Raw genomic sequence first — 9,067 nt, forward strand, 5'->3', positions numbered from 1 at the left:
AAACCACATTTCCTCTTTCAAGAAACCTGTCCTTCTAATACAAAGCCTACTATTTCAGCTTTCATTTGAAAACTGCACCCAGAAATGTAGGTGTCTTCTTCGTTCCTGGCTATGCTCACCTCATCCTGGAGCAATGAATCCTATTGATTCAGTGGGTGAGGGTGGAGGTCTCGTGGGTTGGGGACGAAGACCAAAAAGCCAGAGAAGAACAAAAACGTTATTTTCTCCAAATTGTATTCTACCACATTCATCAGGAAGTGTGTTTATTAGTAAATATGTGATAAATGGTAATTGAGGCTATACAAGCCCCCTTGTGGGCATTTGGAAATGTGCAGGACATTTTTGGTTGTCACAGTGACAGGGATTCACGGGCATTTGATGGGGGAGAGTAGAGATGGTACATATACTGCAACGTGCAGGACAGTTCCATACAAAATGCCGGTAGCTCCCTGCTGAAATATGCCAAAGACATCCTTCTCTGTCGGCGCTCTTCCAGACTCTGCCCCCATTCATGTTACTATACAGCACAGCTCCAGACCCTCCTCGCTTCCTTCTCAGAGCCTGACTCTTCCCCTCCACAGTTCCACAAGACTAGCTGACTCCCCGTGCAGTCTCTGCATCGCTCCAGCCGGAGCTGTTTGGGGGAGGAGCAAGGTGCTCTACCAGGAGGTACATGAGGTGTTATCCTCTAACTCCACGTCCCTCTTCTGTCCGAAAGTAGCCACAGACTGGTGTAAGGATTTGACTCTGAGCTTGCTTGGCCAGGCCTACAGTAGAAATACACACAAGTTCTTCTCCTGCCTCCCACGATCATTTCTATCATTGCCATGTGCAGGAGAGGATGTGAAAGGTCCCGTATGTTAGTCTGTTCACTATGACTTTGAGCCAGCCCCCGACAGCTTAGTTTTCTCATTTGTAAAAATGAAAGAATTGGCCTCGATGACCTCTAAAGGCATTTCAACTCTGTGCTGCTATGAAAAAAAAAAAAAGCATTTGTTCTGTGATGCTCGCACATTTTACATTTCTTCCTACAAAGGTCATTTAGTCTTTTTGCTCATAATTTAGAAGTCGGTAGAATCTTCAGCAAAGGAAATGGCAATAATAAAACTAAATTTTCATACCATTTTGTGCAATGTGTTCGTTAATTATCAGGCTGTGTGTAGTAAAAAACATACATTTTATTACTCTTTTTTCCACAAAGGATTAACCTCTCATCTGCCCTTGCTTTATAAACACACTTAGGACATATTTATTAATCCTCTACTGTGTGCCAGGCACTCTTCTAGATAACAGTGAACAAAACAAACACTGCTTACATAGAGTTCGCATTCTAGATCACCAGTACTCAAAGTGTGGTCCTTGAAAAATATCTCAGAGGGGCCAAGAGGCCAAAAATGTTTTCTTAATAATACTAAGGCATTATCTGAATTTTTTCCACTGTGTTCACGTTTGCACTGAATGTACAAAAACAATGGTGGGTAAATTGCAAGAGCCTTCACATGAATCAAAGCACTGGTACCAATGGTCCTGGCAGTTACTGTATTCACCACCACCACATACTTGCAGGGAAACAAAACGCCAGTTTCATGTAAGAAGTCTTTAATTAAGCAGTAAAAAATACTAACTTTTGTATTAAAATTCATCCCTCGAGTACACATCTTTTTTAACTTCTGTATGACAAAACAAGAAATACACACAAAGCCCTTCTGCTGCATACAGAGGTGTGATGGTTTTCCTGAGGAAAAGCACACAAATGATTGAATTGTGTGCTGAACTAGCTGTTTTCAAAAATGAAACCCCATCTTTACTCGAAAGAACAATTGAAAACAAACCATGTTTATTTAGACTTGAAAATCTGGCAGACATTTTTCTGAAAACGAGCCAAGTAAACCTGCATCTTCTAGGAAAATAACTGACAGTATTTGTTGCCAATGATAAAATTCGACCTTTCAAGCAAAAATCAGAATTTTGGAAACTCTATATCCACCCCGGTTAGCTTGACACCTTCCCAAAACATAGAGAATTTCTAATGAGATTGGTGGCAATACTAACAAATGTGATTTTTTGATACTGTGTAATGAAATCTGCCAATAGTTGGAAAATCTACATAACTCAGTGGACTATTTTCCAAGTGACCAATGCATGATGTTACAAAATCATGCATGGGTGAAAGATCTATTAAAGGTGTGAGACAGACAACTGCATTTTAATATAACAGTATGAAAACTTCATTAATATATTTTCAGATTCCATATTATAACTAGCCTTTAAGAAACTATTCCTTATTGAGCATTATATTAAACAAAAATATCCTCAATTATCCAAAAAATGCTATTAAAATACTCCTCACATTTACATATATGTGTGTGTATATATGTATATATGTGTGTGTATATACATATATATGTATATATATAATTATGCCATAGAGAAAGAGAAACATTTGCTATCAAATGATTCTCCTTATTACATTTCCATTTGCTATAAAGAACAATCAAATTTCTGCTCCTTCCACCAATGTCATCAAACATAGTTTGATGCTAAACATCTTGAACCAAGAAGGAAGCTTTTGAAATTCCAATTAGACATAACTGATTGCTCTGTCTCTTCCCCCTCTTTTTTCTTTATAGAAGAACTTGATAAGGTATCCCACAAAGCTACATCCCTGCCCCCTATTATTTATCCTTATTCCTTGCGTTGGCACTAATTGGCTTCCATATTTTTTACTTGGATAAAAACCATTATTGGTCCAGCCTGGTGGCTCAGGCGGTTGGAACTCTGTGCTGTGCTCCTAATGCCGAAGGCTGCTGGTTCGATTCCCACATGGGCCAGTGGGCTCTCAACCACAAGGTTGCCAGTTCGATTCCTCGATTCCTGCAAGGGATGGTGGGCAGCGCTCCCTGCAACTAACAACGGCAACTGGACCTGGAGCTGCGCTGCACCCTCCACAACTAAGATTGAAAGGACAACAACTTGACTTGGAAAAAGTCCTGGAAGTACACACTGTTGTTCCCCAATAAAGTCCTGTTCCCCTTTCCCAATAAAATCTTTGAAAACAAAGCAAAACAAAAAAAACCCAAAAACTTTCTTGGATAATCTCTCCCTAAATCAATACAACGAAAGCAACCTGAAGGAGGAAAAAAATCCACTACAGTAATATTAAATAATAATCACTTTCTTTGTGCCGGGTGCTTTTAATATATAGTATTGTTAATCTCACAAGAACATACAAAGTGGGATTTATTGTATCTGTTTTTCAGATGAGGTAACTAAGGTTCAAAAGTTCTACCTGAGGTCAGGTTTCTAATAAGTGGTAGACCTGGAATTCGAAACCAGGACTCTGTACCTCAGTATTGTTGATCATATGGTCAGAACTAATAAATGTAGAACAGAACTTGAAATCAAGTCTCCTGACATAATACTCTTTCCATTACAGCATGTATCTCATGGATAATTTGTTACTGCAAATCATCATCATCATCATCACAATACCAACAGAGTAAAAAAGCAATCCACAGAATGGGAGAAATATTTACAAATCATGTATCTGAAGGATTAACATCCAGAATATACAGAGAACTCCTAGAAATCACCAACAGAAGAACAAACAACCAGATTCAAAAATCAGCAAAAGACTTGAATAGACATTTCTCCAAAGAAGATATACAAATGGCCAATAAGCACATGGAAAGGAGCTCAACACTAATCATTAGGGAAATGTAAATCAAAATCAAAATTCACCCAGTAGGGTAGCTACTAGTAAAATAAATAAATAAATAAATAAATAAATAAATAAATAAATAAATAAATAAATAAAATAACAAGTGTCGTTGAGGATTTGGAGAAATTGGAACCCTTGTGCACTGCTGCTAGGAAACTAAATTGATACAGCTACTGTGGAAAACAGTATGGAGGTTCTTCGAAATATTAAAAGTAGAATTATCATATGATCCAACAATTCCACTTCTGCATATATACCCAGAAGACTTGAAAGAACAGTTTCAATGCGATATCTATACATCCATGTTCATAGCAGCGTTATTCACAACAGCTAAAACTCAGGCTCACACAAAAACCTGCACAGGGGTGTTGATGTCCATTGATATGTCAAACATGGCCACTTACCTCATCATCTGTCTCTTCTTTTTTTTTTTTTTTTTTTGCCTGTACTGCCTATCCTGGTTAATGGCACCATCTTCCAGATCTTCCTTTTTCTCTGGTTCTCCTGACACTGCCTTCAGTTCAGGGTATCAGACAGTTAGTGCCTTCTTTTATTTTAGTCGCTATTCTGAATGCTGGAGTTAAAGAATGATTAAGGCATACCTCCTGAGGCCCAGAAACTCACTTTCTGTCAAGATTATTCATTCATACAACAGGGTAAATGCTAATGGAGTTATGGATAGAGAACCATGAGAAATCTGAGAAAGAATGCTTTGCCTAAACTAGCAATTCCGTGACACTTTTCTGGAAATGGAGAATCTTGAACTGTGTAAAGATGATAGAGTGAGCAGAGCAAATTGAGATAGAAAACACTGTAGGGAGAGAGAACTGCCATAGTAAAGGTGTGCACGAAGATAATAGTGAAGCAGGAAAGGTTGCAGACTGAGGATAGAGAGGTTAAGTGGAAGCCAAATCATGTAGCCTGGACTTAACTCGGAGCTTACATATAATCTTACGGGAAACTAGTTTCAAACTGGGCTCAGCAAAGGTCCTCAAGAATTCACTGAGTGGTGGCCAACTGTGCTCCATGGCTTTGGTTCTGACACCTACTTCAACAGGAGAAGCTCAGCTAACTTTCATCCCATCATTTGGGTAATACTTCCCCTACCTAAAGGTGTTGGGTGCTTATCAAATTCATACAAACAAAGAGATTAGAGAGGGTATCTTTGTCTTGGAAAGCGTAAGTACTAAACAGTTTGAGCTAACTCTGCTCTGAAAAGAAATCATAGCATGAGACATTCAGTTATTATTTGTGCATGTTTTTATGACCTGACAATCAAAACTGTGCACAAAAAGTAGGTCACAGGAATCTACTATGATCACTTGCTTTCCATCAAGTTAAAAACAAACAAACAAACAAACAATAACCCTACCTTCAGAGGGCTTGTCACCACAACTTAAGATCTATCCTTTAAGATCTATTTCACCAAGAAAAACATTGTATTTGCTCTCTTTCCTTAACTCAACTGTAGGAGAGAACCAATCTAAGCAGTTATTGTTGAACTCTCAAGGGACATGTTAGTTTATTTGGGAGGTGTAGGTTTATTTATAAGAGGGCAGTAGGCAGAGAAGGAAAGACTTCTTGACTCCTTTCTCCCCAGTGACCGGTCTCAAGATGCAAGCATTGTAAGATTTATGTGACGGGCAGAAAATAGTGGCTCCTTGTGTGTGGAAGCCTGGCTCCTTTGAGAACTACTAGAGTTTCCCTCTAGGGGAAGTTGGAATAATAAGTAACACTAATTGAGGGTTTAATATGTTCCACATTCCATAAGTGCATTAACTCATTTAATCCTTATAACAAAACTAAGAAATAGGTGCCGTGCGATCCTCATTTTATGGATGAGAAAACTCAGGTACAGAAGTTAAGTAACTTAACTTGTTCAAGATACCTAGGTGGTAAGTGCAAGGGCTAGGCTTCAAACCCAGACAGTCTGGCTCCAGCATTTGATCTCATAATCACTGAGCTATAGTGTCTCCTTAAAAGTGGGTCTTAAGCAGAGTCCTTTAGTGCAAAGGTTGTAAAAGGGCAATCCTAGGAAGCATAACCTGTGATCACGGCTTACCCTTTTTAAAGTCAATTTATCTCATCTCTGCCATTCAAAAAGAAAGCCTACACCTTCATGGTCCAGTTCTTCCAAGGTTGCTACAAAAGAAGATAAGGCTGTGAACTTATTAATTTATGTATTTCTAAGGGTCATTTCTAATTGGCTAAACATTTTTTTTTTTTTTTTTTTGGTCCAGGGAGGAGGACACTGTAACTAAACAATCTTGGGGCTTTTAGCCATTAAGGAAGCTCAAATGATCTTTAATTCATTTACTCAAATAGTACATTCTAAACCAAACAACCTCAGTGTATAAACCTATACAATTAAATCATCATCTCTGGGTATGAGGCGCTGATATTATCTAAAAGTTCCCCAAATGATTCTAAAATACAGAGTTGAGATCAAGGCTCCAAACCACAAAACAAACAGGATCATACAACAAGATGACTCTGCAGAGAAGGTATAAACACAAGATACCTTATGTCAAGCAAGCTGTTTATCCTTTGTTAATGAACTTTCTGTGAGTTTTTCCCCCAGTAACCTTCAACTTTTGCACACTGGAAAGTTGACTAAGAGACCTTCAGTTGGTTCTGCTTCCTTGTTTGGCATGTGTGGTTTGTTGACAAGTTGCCCAGATCATGGGGAAAAACAACCACAATTAAACCTGCCTCCAGTCAGCAGTGGTTTTCCACATCAGTGAGGTTTTTCTTAGAACCCTAAAAGAGGGTGAAAAAGAATATATAGATGAAGGAATCAAATACACTCTCAAACGTAGTTAAAGACCACAGTTTTTGTTGTGAGGGTAAAAAGGCTAATGTGAACAAAGGCGTGACTTCAATATTTTTAATGAAACCTTTGACTAAGGATCAAAAAGTAAAATCTACATTCTGCATTTGTTTTGCATCATACTTCAGGTTTCTTTATAATGGGATATAGGGCTGTTTCATAAGAGAAAGATAATACAATACATAAAATTAACCTTCAATAAATGTGAAAAATCTTGAGTAATTCTAAGTCTCAATTAGGAATGAGGTAACAAAGAAAAATAGTAATTAAAATATATTTTCTATTCTAGTTTCTTAAGGTGGCTAGATGTTCCATATTATGTATGTCAGTTCCATTGATTTTAAATGAATCACCCTGAGGTAGGGGGTATCTAAGCTATAGATAAACGACAAAGAAATTCAAATAACCTGTGATTTCTCTATCTAGATTAATCACATTTTAACTAGTGACATCTAGTAGCTCACAAAGTTATCTTAAGTATTTCACAAAGAGCATATCGCATCCCTTACCATTTTTTTTTAGCAGTAGGCAGTGCCCGCAGGTTGATACTATAGGTGATGATGAAACAGCTGAAGTTGACTTCTTTCATTTGCTGCCCTCTCTCCACTTCCTGCCAACTCCTTCCTCCATCGCAGCCTATATAGACTTGGTAATAATAATATGTCCACTTTAAGCTTCCAGCAGTGTAGGCGTTTTAGGTATTTGGATTACTTCAACAAACCAAACAGTCCACATAACAAAACAAAACAGGACAAAAGAAACCTTACCCCTGTGGAATTGGAAAATACACCCTAGAGTTAAAATAATCTGTAAAGTGAAGTACTTCAGCTACAGGAGGGACTCACAGAAGTGACTAGAACAATGAATTCTAAGTGCTTCTCTACCAACCCAAATCTCTGGAGAGAACGTTGGGAGGTCTCCCTTTGCTTTCTGGAGGGAGATTCCAGCCAATTACTTTAAACATTTACAAGGTATGAGTTGAATACACTTCTGATCAATGCTTAAAGTTGTCAGTGACCTGATTTTCATTTTAATAATAATCTAGATAAGTTTTGGATGACTCTAGATAATAGTAATATTGCATAGCATTAAATATATATTTTATACATCAAATGCTTTTATATGTATGATCTCATTTAATGGCTATATCAATTTTGTGTCCACTGTAGGAAAGGTAGCTTTGTTAGGTCTGTTTACAAATGACTCTTAAGGAAAAGTTATTGGATGGGCCAGAAAGGACCAAGCCTGGATGAGAATGCACTTTTTTTTTTTCTTTTTTTAGTCCAGTGGCCTCTTCATGTTCTTACTACATCCTACTGGGACTAGAGAGGCCTGAGTTTTACAATTATGTTAGGGTAATAACCATGTAGTTAAATCTTAAACCGTTTAACATAGAAAGTATCAATTGAAGATAGGCGAGAAATAAGGACCTTTAATGGTTGGGAAAGTCTTGCAAAACCTAGGAGGGAGGGGTGTACTTGTCATTAAAATTTTTTAAAATCTGAGTCCTTACTTTGAGCTGGACTCTGCTAGGTGAAAAGTTGAAACAAATGATTAAGAATGTATGCTACCTTTGAGGAACTTTGACGAGGGGAGGTCACAATCTCGCGATCCGAAGAATTGATCAGGATTTACATAGGAAGGTAGGTGTTCAAAGGAAGGGTGAGTTCAGATAATCAGATCAAAAGCAAAAAGGCTTGCAAATGATAGACTCAGGAAAACCGAAGGAGCCCTCAGTTTGTTAGACACATACATACTCTATTTTTTGCTTCTAAGTAAAATATTCACCATTAACGTGTTTGAAACCCGGAACATAAAGACTTTTTAGCTGTGATTCCTATGCTCTAACCCTAAAGGGCCACCACACTCGAATGTAGAAAACCTTTTTCTGTATATAACATATAACCACTATACAGTGATGATATATTGACCAGTGACATGAACCCTAAGCTCGTTTTAAAACTGAACAGGCCGCCAGGGAACTTGGCTCCTGCCACTCACTGGCGGTGGGACATGGGCAGGTCACTTCTCAGAATGTCTCCTTTCCCGTCTTAAAGGTGACTGCGTTCCAAAGGCTCACCTTACAGGGCTTTGTAAGGATGGTTTAAAATAATGACAGTGAAAGCATTTCCTCTGCCACATCTAAGGTGCTTTTGTGATCTCCGGTTTCTTTACGGTCTTGCTATTTTGAGACTGGGTGCATCTCGCCCCGGTCCTCACGGGCGGGTGTAACTTCGTGCTGACTGGGTCTGCGGAGTGAGGTCTTGTAGCTGAAGTCACACGGTCCTGAAAGCCAAGGAAGAGGGATAGAAAGCTCTCGTTTCAGGGCTGGGGGGTGGAGGGGGCGGAGCAAGAGAGGCAGAGGGGAAAGAGAATGAAAATGGAAGATCACGTTAGGAACGGTGATCTATGCGCACGCGCAGTGGCCGCTCCGCGCCTCCCCTCCTAGGGAAGACCACGACGTGCACACGTCGTGCGCGGGGACGTTCACGTAGCGTGCGCCGTCGGTCGGAGCG

General features: G+C 39.0%; 1 long non-coding RNA gene across 3 annotated transcripts; it reads right to left on the reverse strand.

Moving 5' to 3' along the window:
• Positions 1 to 250: 250 nt before the first annotated feature.
• LOC141572743 (uncharacterized) lies at positions 251 to 9,041 on the reverse strand. 3 transcript variants are annotated; one of them, XR_012498196.2, is made up of 4 exons: positions 8,632 to 9,040; positions 7,061 to 7,261; positions 6,243 to 6,481; positions 251 to 5,863 (listed from the first exon to the last, which is right to left on the reverse strand). It is a non-coding gene; the product is annotated as an uncharacterized LOC141572743 (long non-coding RNA). The 3 variants fall into 3 exon arrangements; XR_016019072.1 differs by having other exon boundaries at positions 251 to 6,481; positions 8,632 to 9,041; XR_016019073.1 differs by having other exon boundaries at positions 251 to 6,481; positions 7,061 to 7,196; positions 8,632 to 9,036.
• Positions 9,042 to 9,067: the final 26 nt, after the last annotated feature.

Source organism: Rhinolophus sinicus, chromosome 15 (genome assembly GCF_057876585.1).
Source record: "Rhinolophus sinicus isolate RSI-liver-muscle chromosome 15, RSI-T2T, whole genome shotgun sequence".
Taxonomy (NCBI): Eukaryota; Metazoa; Chordata; class Mammalia; order Chiroptera; family Rhinolophidae; genus Rhinolophus; species Rhinolophus sinicus.